Genomic DNA, 16694 nt, shown 5'->3' on the forward strand with positions numbered 1-16694 from the left:
AGGTATGGTAGTGACTCGATCCAAAACTTCATGATCACTATCATAAGCTTCTACTTCAATTGGTGTAGGCGCCATAGGAATAACTTCCTGTGCCCTGCTACACACTTGTTGAAGTGATGGTTCAATAACCTCATCAAGTCTCCACCATCCTCCCACTCAATTCTTTTGAGAGAAACTTTTCCTCGGGAAAGGACCTAATTCTAGAAACAATCCTTTTTGCTTCCAGAACTGAGATTGGAGGTATACCCAACTGTTTTGGGTGTCCTATGAAGATGCATTTATCCGCTTTGGGTTCGAGCTTATCAGCCTGAAACTTTTTTCACATAAGCGTTGCAGCCCCAAACTTTCAAGAAACGACAACTTAGGTTTCTCCAAACCATAGTTCAAATGGTGTCGTCTCAACGGAATTACGTGGTGCCCTATAAAGTGAGTGCGGTTGTCTCTAATGCCTAACCCATGAATGATAGTGGTAATTCGATAAGAGACATCATGGTATGCACCATATCCAATAGGGTGCAACTATGATGTTCGGACACACCATCATACTATGGTGTTCCAGGCGGTATTAATTGTGAAACAATTTCCACAACATCTTAATTGCGTGCCAAAGCTCGTAACTTAGATACTCATTTCTATGATCATATCATAGACATTTTATCCTCTTGTCACGATGATCTTTAACTTCACTCTGAAATTACTTGAACCATTCAATAATTCAGACTTGTGTTTCATCAAGTAAATATACTCAACATCTACTCGAATCATCTGTGAAGTAAGAACATAACGATATTCACTGCATGCCTCAGCACTCATTAGACTGCACACATCAAAAGGTGTTACTTCCAACAAGTTGCTATCTTGTTCCATCTTACTGAAACCGAGGCTTTTCAGTCATTTTGCCCATGTGGTATGATTTGCATATCTCAAGTGATTCAAAATCAAGTGAGTCCAAACGATCCATCTGCATGGAGTTTCTTCATGCATATACACCAATAGACATGGTTCGCATGTCTCAAACTTTTCAAAAACGAGTGAGTCCAAAGATCCATCAACATGGAGCTTCTTCATGCGTTTTATACCAATATGACTTACATGGCAGTGCCACAAGTAAGTGGTACTATCATTACTATCTTATATCTTTTTGGCATGAAAATGTGTATCACTACGATCGAGATTCAATAAACCATTCCTTTAGATGCAAGACCATTGAAGGTATTATTCAAATAAATAGAGTAACCATTATTCTCCTTAAATGAATAACCGTATTGCGATAGACATAATCCAATCATGTCTATGCTCAACGCAAACACCAAATGACAATTATTCAGGTTTAATACTAATCTTGATGGTAGAGGGAGCGTGCGATGTTTGATCGCATCAAACTTGGGAACACTTCCAACACATATCGTCAACTCACCTTTAGCTAGTCTTCGTTTATTCCGTAGCTTTTATTTCGAGTTACTAACACTTAGCAACCGAACCGGTATCTAATACCCTAGTGCTACTAGGAGTACTAGTAAAGTACACATTAACATAATGTATATCCAATATACTTCTATCGACCTTGCCAACCTTCTTATCTACCAAGTATCTAGGGTAATCCTGCTCCAGTGGTTGTTCCCCTTATTACAGAAGCACTTAGTCTTGGGTTTAGGTTCAACCTTGGGATTCTTTACTGGAGCAGCAGCTGATTTGCCGTTTCATGAAATATCCCTTCTTGCCCTTACCCTTCTTGAAACTAGTGGTTTCACCAACCATCAACAATTGATGCACCTTCTTGGTTTCTACTTTCACGGTGTCAAACATCGTGAATACCTCAAGGATCATCATATCTATCCCTGATATGTTATAGTTCATCACGAAGCTCTAGTAGCTTGGTGGCAATGACTTTGAGAAACATCACTATCTCATCTGGAAGATCAACTCCCACTCGATTCAAGTGATTGTTGCACTCAGACAATCTGAGCACAAGCTCAACGATTGAGCTTTTATCCTTTAGTTTGCAGGCTAAGAAAATCGTCGGAGGTCTTATACCTCTTGACGTGGACACGAGCCTGAAATCCCAATTTCAGCCCTCGAAACATCTCATATGTTCCGCGATGTTTCGAAAACGTCTTTGGTGCCTCAACTCTAAACCGTTTAACTGAACTATCACATAGTTATCAAAACATGTATGTCCGATGTTCGCAACATCCACAGACGACGTTTGGGGTTCTGCACACTGAGCGGTGCATTAAGGACATAAGCTTTTTACTGATCGCATAATCGCTACTGTCAACCTTCAACTATATTTTCTCTAGGAACATATCTAAAACAATGGAACTATAGCGCGAGCTATGACATAATTTGCAAAGGGCTTTTGACTATGTTCGGGATAATTAAGTTCATCTAATGAACTCCTACTCAGATAGACATCCCTCTAGTCATCTAAGTGATTACATGATCCGAGTCAACTAGGCCGTGTCCGATCATCATGTGAGACGGACTAGTCATCACCGGTGAACATCTTCATGTTGATCGTATCCTCCATACGACTCATGCTCGACCTTTCGGTCTCTTGTGTTCCGAGGCCATGTTTGTACATGCTAGGCTCGTCCAGTTAACCTAAGTGTTTCGCGTGTGTAAATCTGGCTTACACCCGTTGTATGTGAACGTTAGAATCTATCACACCCGATCATCACGTGGTGCTTCGAAACGACGAACTTTCGCAACGGTGCATAGTTAGGGGGGACACTTTCTTGAAATTTTAATGAGGGATCATCTTATTTACTACCGTCATTCTAAGTAAATAAGATGTATAAACATGATAAACATCACATGCAATCAAATAGTGACATGATATGGCCAATATCATTTTGCTCCTTTTGATCTCCATCTTCGAGGCTCCATGATCATCATCGTCACCGGCATGACACCATGATCTCCATCATCATGATCTCCATCATCGTGTCTCCATGAAGTTGTCTCGCCAACTTATTACTTATACTACTATGGCTACCGGTTAGCAATAAAGTAAAGTAATTACATGGCATTTGTTTAATGACACGCAGGTCATACAATAAATTAAGACAACTCCTATGGCTCCTGCCGGTTGTCATACTCATCGACATGCAAGTTGTGATTCCTATTACAAGAACATGATCAATCTCATACATCACATATCATTCATCACATTCTTCTTGTCCATATCACATCACATAGCATACCCTGCAAAAACAAGTTAGACGTCCTCTAATTGTTGTTTGCATGTTTTACGTGGCTGCTATGGGTTTCTAGCAAGAACGTTTCTTACCTACGCAAAACCACAACGTGATATGCCAATTTCCATTTACCCTTCATAAGGACCCTTTTTATCGAATCCATTCCGACTAAAGTGGGAGAGACTGGCACCCACTAGCCACCTTATGCACCAAGTGCATGTCAGTCGATGGAACCTGTCTCACGTAAGTGTACGTGTATGGTCGGTCCGGGCCGCTTCATCCCATAATACCGTCGAAACAAGATTGGACTAGTAACGGTAAGAATATTGAACAAAATCAATGCCCACAACTACTTTGTGTTCTACTCGTGCAAAGAATCTACGCAATAGACCTAGCTCATGATGCCACTGTTGGGGAACGTAGCAGAAATTTAAAATTTTCCTACGTGTCACCAAGATCTATCTAAGGAGAAACTAGCAATGAGAGAGAGAGGAGAGTGCATCTACATACCCTTGTAGATCGCTAAGCGGAAGCGTTCAAGAGAACGGGGTTGAAGGAGTCGTACTCGTCGTGATCCAAATCACCGGAGATCCTAGTGCCGAATGGATGGCACCTCCGCGTTCAACACACGTACAGCCCGGTGACATCTCCCATGCCTTGATCCAGCAAGGAGAGAGGGAGAGGTTGAGGAAGACTCCGTCCAGCAGCAGCACAACGGCGTGGTGGTGGTGGAGGAGCGTGGAAATCCTGCAGGGCTTCGCCAAGCACCGCGAGATATGAGGAGAAAGAGAGGTAGGGCTGCGCCAGGGAGAGGTCAAAACTCATATGTTGGCAGCCCCAAAGTCCTCAAGTATATATAGGGGAGAGGGAGGGGGTGCGCCCCCTCTAGGATTTCCACCCCAAGGGGTGCGGCAGCCCCAAACCCATCTAGGGTGGCGGCCAAGGGGGGGGGGAAGAGGGGGGAACTTGCCCCCCAAGCTAGGTGGGGCGCCCCCTCCCCAAACCCTAGGCGCCTTGGGCCCTTGTGTGTGTGGGGGGGGGGGCACCAGCCCACCTGGGGCTGGTACCCTCCCACACTTGGCCCATGCAGCCCTCCGGGGATGGTGGCCCCACTTGGTGGACCCCCGAGACCCTCCCGGTGGTCCCAGTACGTTACCGATAAAACCTGAAACTTTTCCGGTGACCAAAACAGGACTTCCCATATATAAATCTTTACCTCCGGACAATTCCGGAACTCCTCGTGACGTCCGGGATCTCATCCGGGACTCCGAACAACATTCGGTAACCACGTATATCTATTCCCTATAACCCTAGCATCATCGAACTTTAAGTGTGTAGACCCTGCGGGTTCAGGAATCAAGCAGACATGACCGAGACGTTCTCCGGTCAATAACCAACAGCAGGATCTGGATACCCATGTTGGCTCCCACATGTTCCACGATGATCTCATCGGATGAACCACGATGTCAAGGACTCAATCAATCCCGTATACAATTCCCTTTGTCTAGCGGTATTGTACTTGCCCGAGATTCGATCGTCGGTATGCCGATACCTTGTTCAATCTCGTTACTGGCAAGTCTCTTTACTCGTTCCGTAACACATCATCCGTGATCAACCCCTTGGTCACATTGTGCACATTATGACGATGTCCTACCGAGTGGGCCCAGAGATACCTCTCCGTCACACGGAGTGACAAATCCCAGCCTCGATTCGTGCCAACCCAACAGACACTTTTGGAGATACCTGTAGTGCACCTTTATAGCCACCCAGTTACATTGTGATGTTTGGTACACCCAAAGCATTCTACGGTATCCGGGAGTTGCACAATCTCATGGTCTAAGGAAAAGATACTTGACATTAGAAAAGCTTTAGCATACGAACTACACGATCTCTGTGCTAGGCTTAGGATTGGGTCTTGTCCATCACATCATTCTCCTAATGATGTGATCCCGTTATCAATGACATCCAATGTCCATGGTCAGGAAACCGTAACCATCTATTGATCAACGAGCTAGTCAACTAGAGGCTTACTAGGGACATGGTGTTGTCTATGTACCCACACATGTATCTGAGCTTCCTATCAATACAATTATAGCATGGATATTAAACGATTATCATGAACAAGGAAATATAATAATAACTAATTTATTATTGCCTCTAGGGCATATTTCCAACAATAACACCACTAGAGGTTAGACAACATACATCTTATCAAAATATCGAACGAATACCAGATTCACATGACTACTAATAGCAAGACTTCTCCCTTGTCCTCAGGAACAAACGTAACTACTCACAAAGCATATTCATGTTCATAATCAGAGGGGTAATAATGTGCATATAGGATCTGAACATGTGATCTTCCACCAAATAAACCAACTAGCATCAACTACAAAGAGTAATCAACACTACTAGCAACCTACTAGCACCAATCCCGGATATGGAGACAAGAATTGGATATAAGAGATGAACTAGGGTTTGGAGATGAGATGGTGCTGATGAAGATGTTGATGGAGATTCCCCTCTCCCGCTGAGAGGAGCATTGGTGATGACGATGGTGATGATTTCCCCCTCCCAAAGGGAAGTGTCCCCGACAGAAAAGCTCTGCTGGAGCCCTAGATTGGTTCCGCCAAGGTTCCGCCTCGTGGCGGTGGAGTCTCGTCCTAAAAGGTTGCTTATTATTTTTTCTTGACGAAAGACTTCATATAGGAGAAGATGGGTGTCAGAGAGCCACCAGGGGGCCCACGAGGTAGGGGGGCGCGCCCAGGGGGGAGGGCGCGCCCCCCACCCTCGTGAGCACGGTGTGGGCCCCCTGGCCTTCATCTTTGGCGACGATTTTTCTTTATTTATTCTAAGGTATTCCGTGGAGTTTCAGGACTTTTGGAGTTGCGCAGAATAGTGCTTCAATATTTGCTCCTTTTCCAGCCTAGAAGTCCAGCTGCCGGCATTCTCCCTCTTCATGTAAACCTTGTAAAATAAGAGAGAATAGCCATAAGTATTGTGACATAACGTGAAATAACAACCCATAATGCAATAAATATTGACATAAAAGCATGATGCAAAATGGACGTATCAACTCCCCCAAGCTTAGACCTCGCTTGTCCTCAAGCGAAAAGCCGATAACAATAAATATGTCCTCATGTTTAGAGGTAGATGCGTCGATAAAAACAAAATACGGACATGAAGGCATCATGATTGTTTCATAATAGCAACATAAATAGATTTTGTCATATGATTACTTATGTTCAAGTAATGACCCATTCACAAAGCCAAAGCGTGAATCAGAAACATTATTGGGCACTAACAATTATAATCTCAGTCATTGAAGCAATTGCAATTTGTCATAACATTGGAAAGAGTCTATGTCAGAGCTTAAAAGCAAGCCCACATACTAAACTATCATTTAGTCCTTCATAATTGCTAGCACTCACGCGATACTTGTGGTTACGGAGTTTTAATCGGACACAGAGAAAGATAGGGGATTATAGTTTTGCCCCACAACCTTTTACCTCAAGGGTAATGTCAACAATAACAATTAATGCTCCCCCACATCCAATTGGATATGTATATCATACTCTTTCCAACATGCTGAGCTTGCCAAAGGATAAAATGAAAAGGAAGGGTGAAGATCACCGTGACTCTTGCAATAGGTAGAGTATAATAATAAAAGATAGGCCCTTCGCAGAGGGAAGCAGAGGTTGCCATGCGCTTTTATGGTTGGATGCACAAAATCTTAATGCAAAAGAACGTCACTTTATATTGCCCCTTGTATGTGAACCTTTATTATGCAGTCCGTCGCTTTTATTGCGTCCACAACAAGTTCGTACAAAGCTTATTTCTCTGCACTAATAAGTCATGCATATTTAGAGAGCAATTTTTATTGCTTGCATCGATGACAACTTACTTGAAGGATCTTACTCAATCCATAGGTAGATATGGTGGACTCTCATGGCTAAACTGATTTAAGGGTATTTGGAAGCACAAGTAGTATCTCTACTTGGTGCTGAGAATTTGGCTAGCATGAGGGGGAAAGGCAAGCTCAACATGTTAGAGGATCCATGACAACATACTTTATCTCAGATATAAGAAAACATAACTCATTATGTTGTCTTCCTTGTCCAACATCAAGTCTTTAGCATGTCATATTTTAATGAGTGCTCCCAATCATAAAAGATGTCAATGATGATATATCTATATGTGAAACCTCTCTTTCCTTATTACTTCCTATTAATTGCAACGATGACCAAAGCTATATTTGCCAAATCCCAACAACTTTTAATCACCATACTCTTTCTATGTGAAGTCATTACTTTCACTAAGATCAATATGAACTCTTTGATTCTTTTTATTCTTTTTCCTCTAATCACCCAAGATCATGGCAAAATACTCAAGCCCTTGACTCAACACTAATCTTTATTATATAGCTCACGGACTCGATTACAAAGAAATATCATAAAGCAAAACTCAAAACTAGATCATGCCACGACTTTATTCTACTAAATTAAGATACTACTAATAGGATCAAACTAAGAAAAACTATAAAGATAGGAGTTGTGATGGTGATACGATACCAGGGCACCTCCCCCAAGCTTGGCAGTTGCCAAGGGGAGTGCCCATACCCATGTGATTACGTCTCCTTCTTTGTTGTTGGCGGTAGAGTTGTTGTTGATGATGATGCAAGCTTGTCGTCCACCTTCCAGGGCATAGGCTCACCATCGTAGAAGGATGATTGAGTCTCCGGGATCCTCAAATCTGCAGCCAAACTCATCCTTTTGAATCTATATTCATACTCACAGTTTTGGTTTTGCAGATCATATATTTGGGCTTGGAGGTGCTCGATCTTCTCATGTAGCTTGAAGATGGACTCCTCGGTCCTCTTGGCATCCGGCTCGTAGTTATTGGTGAACTCCGCGAGCATCTTGTGGGTAGCGTTGATTCCATGCTCCACCATCCCCTGGCACTTGAAAACTTGTTGCTCCATTGCTTCGAGCCTCGACTCCGCGCTTCTGGTTCCCTTTGGTCCCTCAGCATCGCGGATGTGCAGCAACCCATCACACATCTCAATGGTTTGAGGGTGTCGCAGCACCTCCGCGAGGTAAGGGTTGATCACCTTCTCGAAGAACTTGTCCTTGGAACCACTTGAGGTCGTCATGATGATCTAGACCTGTCAGAAAAATAGCTCGAAACAAGAACATGGGATATTTGCGTGATACGGGAGTCAAAACCTTCGGGAGAATATATAATGAATTTTTACCGACCAAAATACGTATCGTGCAAGAAAACGGAGTCCGGAGGGCATACGAGGTGCTCACGAGGCAGGGGGGCGCACCCAGGGGGGTAGGGCGCGCCGTCCACCCTCGTGTCCTCCCCGGACTGGTACTTATTTTTCTATTTTTCTAAATATTCCAAAACAGAGAAATATTGCCTTAAAAATTGCTTTGGAGTCGGTTTACTTACCGTACCACATACCTATTCCTTTTCGGAGTCTGGAACGTTCTGAAAAGTGTCCTTTATGTACTCCTCCGGGGCCACGGTTTCAATAATATTAGTTTCAACATTTATAGGATTACCTGAGATAAAGTGTTTGATCCTTTAACCGTTTACCACCTTCGGATTTGTGCCTGCGAAGTTGTTAATTTTTATGGCACCGGAATGATAGACCTCCTCGATAACGAGGGACCTTCCCATTTAGAGAGAAGTTTTCCTGCAAAAAATCTTAAATGAGAGTTGTATAACAATACATAATCACCGACATTAAACTCACGCTTTTGTATCCTCTTGTCACGCCATCTTTTAACTTTTTCTTTAAACAACTTGGCATTTTCATAAGCTTGGGCTCTCCATTCACCAAGTGAGCTAATATCAAATAACCTCTTCTCACCAGCAAGTTTGAAATCATAGTTGAGCTCTTTAATAGCCCAATATGCCTTATGTTCTAATTCGAGAGGTAAGTGAGAAGCTTTTCCATAGACCATTTTGCAAGGAGACATACCCATAGGATTTTTATAAGCAGTTCTATAGGCCCATAATGCATCATCAAGTTTCTTGGACCAATTCTTTCTAGACCTATTGACAGTCTTTTGTAAAATTAATTTGAGCTCCCTATTGCTCAATTCTACTTGACCACTAGACTGCGGGTGATAAGGAGATGCAATTCTATGATTAACGTTGTATTTAGCAAGCATCTTACGGAAAGCACCATGAATAAAGTGTGAACCGCCATCAGTCATTAAATATCTAGGGACTCCAAACCTCGGAAAAATAACTTCCTTAAGCATTTTAATAGAAGTGTTATGATCAGCACTACTAGTTGGAATAGCTTCCACCCACTTAGTAACGTAATCAACAGCAACTAGAATATGAGTGTAACCATTAGAGGCTGGAAAAGGTCCCATATAATCAAAGCCCAAACATCAAATGGCTCAATAACAAGTGAATAATTCATAGGCATTTCTTGACGTCTACTGATATTACCAATTCTTTGACATTCATCGCAAGACAAAACAAACTTACGGGCATCCTTGAAGAGAGTAGGCCAATAAAAACCAGATTGCAATACCTTATGTGCAGTTCTATCTCTAGCGTGATGTCCTCCATAAGCTTCAGAGTGACACTTGCGTAGGATCTGTTCCTGTTCATGCTCAGGTACACAACGTCTAATGACACCATCTACTCCTTCTTTATAAAGATGTGGGTCATCCCAAAAGTAATGTCGCAAGTCATAGAAAAAACTTTTTCTTTTGCTGGTATGTGAAGCTAGGTGGTATAAATTTAGCAACAATATAATTAGCATAATCATCATACCAAGGAGTGCTACAAGAAGTACTTATGACATTTAATTGCTCATCAGGAAAGCTATCATCAATAGGTAGTGGGTCTTCAAGAACATTCTCTAGCCTAGACAAGTTGTCTGCAACGGGGTTCTCGGCTCCCTTTCTATCAACAATATGTAAATCAAATTCTTGAAGCAGGAGAACCTATCTAATAAGTCTAGGTTTTGCATCCTTCTTTTCCATAAGATATTTAATAGCAGCATGATCAGTGTGAATAGTAACTTTGGAATCAACAATATAAGGTCTAAACTTATCGCAAGCAAACACCACTGCTAAAAATTCCTTTTCGGTAGTAGCATAATTTCTTTGAGCATTGTCTAGAGTCTTACTAGCATAATGGATAACATTCAATTTCTTATCAACTCTTTGCCCTAGAACAGCACCTATATCATAATCACTAGCATCACACATAATTTCAAAGGGTAAATTCCAATCAGGTGGCTGAACAATAGGTGCAGAGACTAATGCTTTCTTAAGTATTTCAAATGCTTCTACACAATCATCATCAAAGACAAACGGTACATCTTTTTGTAATAAATTAGTCAGAGGCCGAGAGATTTTTGAGAAGTCCTTAATGAACCTCCTATAAAATTCGGCGTGACCAAGGAAACTTCTTATACCTTTGATGTCCTTTGGATATGGCATCTTTTCAATAGCATCGACCTTGGCTTTATCAACTTCAATACTTCTGTCAGAAACTTTGTGCCCCAAGACAATACCTTCATTAACCATAAAGTGGCACTTTTCCCAATTCAAGACAAGATTAGTTTCTTCACATCTCTGCAAAACTCGATCAAGATTGCTCAAGCAATCATCAAAAGAGGAACCATAGACGGAAAAGTCATCCATGAAAACCTCACAAATCTTTTCACAAAAGTCAGAGAATATAGCCATCATGCATCTTTGAAAGGTAGCAGGTGCATTACATAAACCAAAAGGCATACGTCTATAAGCAAAAGTACCAAAAGGGCATGTAAAAGTAGTCTTTGATTGAACTTTAGCCGACACAGTTATTTGGGAGAAACCAGAATAACCATCTAGAAAGCAATAATGTGTATGTTTGCATAGTCTTTCTAGCATTTGATCAATAAAAGGTAAAGGGTAATGATCTTTCTTAGTAGCCTTATTTAATTTACGGAAATCAATTACCATCCTATAACCTGTGATAATTCTTTGCGGAATCAATTCATCTTTATCATTAGGGACAACAGTAATACCTCCCTTCTTAGGGACACAATGGACATGACTTACCCACTGACTAGGAGCTTGAGTATTTCTTTTCTTACAACTTCTTTCATTTTAGGATTCAAACGTCGTTGAGGATCACGAACTGGTTTGGCATCCGCTTCCAAATTTATTTTATGTTGACATAGAGTGGGACTAATGCCCTTAAGATCATCGAGAGTATACCCAATAGCAGCACGGCGCTTCTTCAGAGTTTTCAATAATCTTTCTTCTTCATGCTCTGAAAGGTTAGCACTAATAATAACAGGGTATATTTTCTTTTCATCAAGATAAGCATATTTAAGATTATCAGGCAACGGTTTAAGCTCAAACCCGGGGTCACCCTTGGGTGGAGGAGGATCCCCTAGGATTTCAACAGGCAAATTATGTTGTAGAATAGGTTCCTGTTTAAAGAATACTTCATCTATTTCCCTTCTTTCATTCATGAACATCTCTTTTTCATGGTCTAGCAAATAGTGTTCCAAAGGATCACTAGGAGGTACGGCAATAGAAGCAAGACCAATAATTTCATCCTTACTAGGCAATTCTTCCTCACGATGTTGTTTACTAAATTTAGAGAAATTAAACTCATGAACCATATCATCCAAGCCAACAGTAACAACATTCTTTTTGTAGTCTATCATAGCATTAACAGTATTTAAGAAGGGTCTACCAAAAATAATGGGACAAAAGCTATCTTGTGGAGAACCAAGAACAAGGAAATCAGCAGGATATTTGGTTTTTCCACACAAGACTTCAACATCTCTAACAATTCCCATTGCAAATATAGTATCTCTATTGGCAAGTTTAATTGTAACATCAATATCTTCTAACTCGGCAGGTGCGATATCATGCATAATTTCTTTATATAAGTCAATGGGTATAACACTAGCACTAGCACCCATATCACATAAGCCATGATAACAATGATCTCCTATTTTAACAGAAATAACAGGCACGCCTACCACAGGTCTATGCTTATCTTTAACACAAGGTTTAGCAATTCTAGCAGTTTCACCCTGGAATTCAATAACATGCCCATCGATATTATCAGACAAGAGATCTTTAACAATGGCAATATTAGGTTCTACTTTGACTTGTTCACGAGGTGTATAAGTCCTAATATTGCTTTTACGAACAACAGTTGAAGCTTTAGCATGATCCTTTACTCTAACAGGGAAAGGTGGTTTCTCAACATAAGAGGTGGGAACAATAAGACCATTATAAGTGACAGTCTTTTCTTCAACTTTAATAGGTGCAACTACTTTTACTTCTATCGGAGGATGATATTTAAACCACTTCTCCTTGGGGAGATCAACATAAGTAGGAAAAGATTCACAGAAAGAAGCTACTATATCAGAGTCAAGTCCATATTTAGTGCTAAACTTACGGAAAATATCGGTATCAATAAAAGATTTAACACAATCAAAATTAGGTGTCATACCTGACTCCTTACCTTCGTCGAGGTCCCAATCTTCAGAGTTGCATTTAATTCTATCCAATAAATTCCATCCAAATTCAATAGGCTTCATCATAAAAGAGCCAGCACAAGAAGATCGAGCATGGTGCGATTGCTATCAGAAAGCCGAGCATAAAAAATCTGGAGAATTGTCAATTTTGAGAGCTCATGATTGGGGCATGAATATAACATTGATTTAAGCCTCCCCCAAGCTTGAGCGATGCTTTCTCCTTCGCGAGGCCAAAAATTATATATATAATTGCGATCACGATGAACAAGATGCATATGGTAATACCTTTGATGAAATTCCAATTTCACTCTTTTATAGTTCCATGATCTCGTAGCATCACATAGACTATACCATGTCAATGCGTCTCCCTCCAAAGATAAAGGGAAAGCCTTCTTCTTAACAACATCATCGGGTATACCTGAAAGCTTAAATAGTCCACAAATATCATCCACAAAGCGTACATGTTCGTCAGGATGCTTTGTTCCATCTCCTGCGAAAGTGTTAGCTACCAGTTTTTCCATCATACCCGAAGGAATTCCAAAAGGAGTTTCATTTTCAATTGGTTCAGTAGGTTCAGTAGGTTGAGGAGCAACCCTTGGCTCAACCGGATGGGGTGAAGATACCCCGAACAAGCCCCTCAAACAATTACTTTCCATAGTAACAAGTGACAGAAAATTTCAGCATACTAAATAAAATTTTCCTTACCAAATTCCACCTACCAAATGCGCTTCACTCCCCGGCAATGGCGCCAGAAAAGAGTCTTGATGACCCACAAGTATAGGAGATCTATCGTAGTCCTTTCGATAAGTAAGAGTGTCGAACCCAACGAGGAGCAGAAGGAAATGATAAGCGGTTTTCAGCAAGGTATTCTCTGCAAGTACTGAAATAAGTGGTAACAGATAGTTTTGTGATAAGGTAAATTGTAATAAGGAACAAGTAACAAAAGTAAATAAGGTGCAGCAAGGTGGCCCAATCCTTTTTTTAGCAAAGGACAAGCCTGGACAAACTCTTATAATAGGAAAAGCGCTCCCGAGGACACATGGGAACATCGTCAAGCTAGTTTTCATCACGTTCATATGATTCGCGTCCGGTACTTTGATAATTTGATATGTGGGTGGACCGGTGCTTGGGTGCTGTTCTTACTTGAACAAACATCCCACTTATGATTAACCTCTATTGCAAGCATCCGCAACTACAACAAAAGTATTAAGGTAAACCTAACCATAGCATGAAACATATGGATCCAAATCAGCCCCTTACGAAGCAACGCATAAACTAGGGTTTAAGCTTCTGTCACTCTAGCAACCCATCATCTACTTATTACTTCCCAATGCCATCCTCTAGGCCCAAATAATGGTGAAGTGTTATGTAGTTGACGTTCACATAACACCACTTGAGGTTAGACAACATACATCTTATCAAAATATCGAACGAATACCAGATTCACATGACTACTAATAGCAAGACTTCTCCCTTGTCCTGAGGAACAAACGTAACTATTCACAAAGCATATTCATGTTCATAATCAGAGGGGTAATAATGTGCATATAGGATCTGAACATATGATCTTCCACCAAATAAACCAACTAGCATCAACTACAAAGAGTAATCAACACTACTAGCAACCTACTAGCACCAATCCCAGACCTGGAGACAAGAATTGGATACAAGAGATGAACTACGGTTTGGAGATGAGATGGTGCTGATGAAGATGTTGATGGAGATTGACCTCTCCCGATAAGAGGAGCGTTGGTGATGACGATGGTGATGATTTCCCCCTCCCGGAGGGAAGTGTCCTCGGCAGAAAAGCTCTGCCGGAGCCCTAGATTGGTTCCGCCAAGGTTCCGCCTCGTGGCGGCGGAGTTTTGTCTTGAAAGGTTCTCTGCTATTTTTTCTCATCGAAAGACTTAATATGGGAGAAGATGGACGTCGGAGAGCCACAGGGGGCCCACGAGGTAGGGGGCGCGCCCAGGGGGGAGGGCGCGTCCCCCACCCTCATGAGCGGGGTGTGGGACCCCTGGCCTTCATCTTTGGCGACGATTTTTCTTTATTATTCTAAGGTATTCCGTGGAGTTTCAGGACTTTTGGAGTTGCGCAGAATAGTCCTTCAATATTTGCTCCTTTTCCAGCCTAGAATTCCAGCTGCCGACATTCTCCCTCTTCATGTAAACCTTGTAAAATAAGAGAGAATAGCCATAAGTATTGTGACATAACGTGAAATAACAGCCCATAATGCAATAAATATTGACATAAAAGCATGATGCAAAATGGACGTATCACCCGCTGATTTTCTTGTTCTCAGTTCCCCACAAGATAGCTTTTGTCCTATTATATTTGGTAGACCCTTCTTGAACACTGTCAATGCTAAGATAGATTGCGAAAAGAATGTTGTTACTATTGGCTTGGATGATATGATTCATGAGTTTAATTTCTCTAAATTTAGTAAACAACATCGTGAGGAAGAATTGCCTAGTAAGGATGAAATTATTGGTCTTGCTTCTATTGCCGTACCTCCTAGTGATCCTTTAGAACAATATTTGCTAGACCATGAAAATGATATGTTTATGAATGAGAGAAAGGAAATAGATGAAGTATTCTTTAAACAGGAACCTATTCTGCAACACAATTTGCCTGTTGAAATCCTAGGGGATCCTCCTCCACCCAAGGGTGATCCCGTGTTTGAGCTTAAACCGTTGCCTGATAATCTTAAATATGCTTATCTTGATGAAAAGAAAATATATCCTGTTATTATTAGTGCTAACCTTTCAGAGCATGAAGAAGAAAGATTATTGAAAACTCTAAAGAAGCACTGTGCCGTTATTGGATATACTCTTGATGATCTTAAGGGCATTAGTCCCACTCTATGTCAAACCAGTTCGTGATCCTCAACAATGTTTGAATCCTAAAATGAAAGAAGTGGTAAGAAAAGAAATACTCAAGCTTCTGGAGGCAGGTATAATTTATCCCATTGCTGATAGTCAGTGGGTAAGTCCTGTCCATTGTGTCCCTAAGAAGGTAGGTATTACTGTTGTCCCTAATGATAAAGATGAATTGATCCCGCAAAGAATTGTCACATTTTATAGGATGGTAATTGATTTCCGCAAATTAAATAAAGCCACTAAGAAAGATCATTACCCCTTACCTTTTATTGATCAAATGCTAGAAAGATTATGCAAACATACACATTATTGCTTTCTAGATGGTTATTCTGGTTTCTCTCAAATACCTGTGTCGGCTAAAGATCAATCAAAGACTACTTTTACTTGCCCTTTCGGTACTTTTGCTTATAGACGTATGCCTTTTGGTTTATGTAATGCACCTGCTACCTTTCAAAGATGCATGATGGCTATATTCTCCGATTTTTGTGAAAAAATTTGTGAGGTTTTCATGGACAATTTTTCCGTCTATGGTTCCTCTTTTGATGATTGCTTGAGCAATCTTGATCGAGTTTTGCAGAGATGTGAAGAAACTAATCTTGTCTTGAATTGGGAAAAGTGCCACTTTATGGTTAATGAAGGTATTGTCTTGGGGCACAAAGTTTCTGAAAGAGGTATTGAAGTTGATAAAGCCAAGGTTGATGCTATTGAAAAGATGCCATGTCCCAAGGACATCAAAGGTATAAGAAGTTTCCTTGGTCACGCCGGATTTTATAGGAGGTTCATTAAGGACTTCTCAAAAATTTCTCGGCCTCTGACTAATTTATTACAAAAAGATGTACCGTTTGTCTTTGATGATGATTGTGTAGAAGCATTTGAAATACTCAAGAAAGCATTAGTCTCTGCACCTGTTGTTCAGCCACCTGGTTGGAATTTACCCTTTGAAATTATGTGTGATGCTAGTGATTATGCTGTAGGTGCTGTTCTAGGGCAAAGAGTTGATAAGAAATTAAATGTTATCCATTATGCTAGTAAGACTCTAGACAATGCTCAAAGAAATTATGCTACTACCGAAAAGGAACTTTTAGTAGT

Source organism: Triticum dicoccoides, chromosome 4A (assembly GCF_002162155.2).
Source record: "Triticum dicoccoides isolate Atlit2015 ecotype Zavitan chromosome 4A, WEW_v2.0, whole genome shotgun sequence".
Classification (NCBI taxonomy): domain Eukaryota; kingdom Viridiplantae; phylum Streptophyta; class Magnoliopsida; order Poales; family Poaceae; genus Triticum; species Triticum dicoccoides.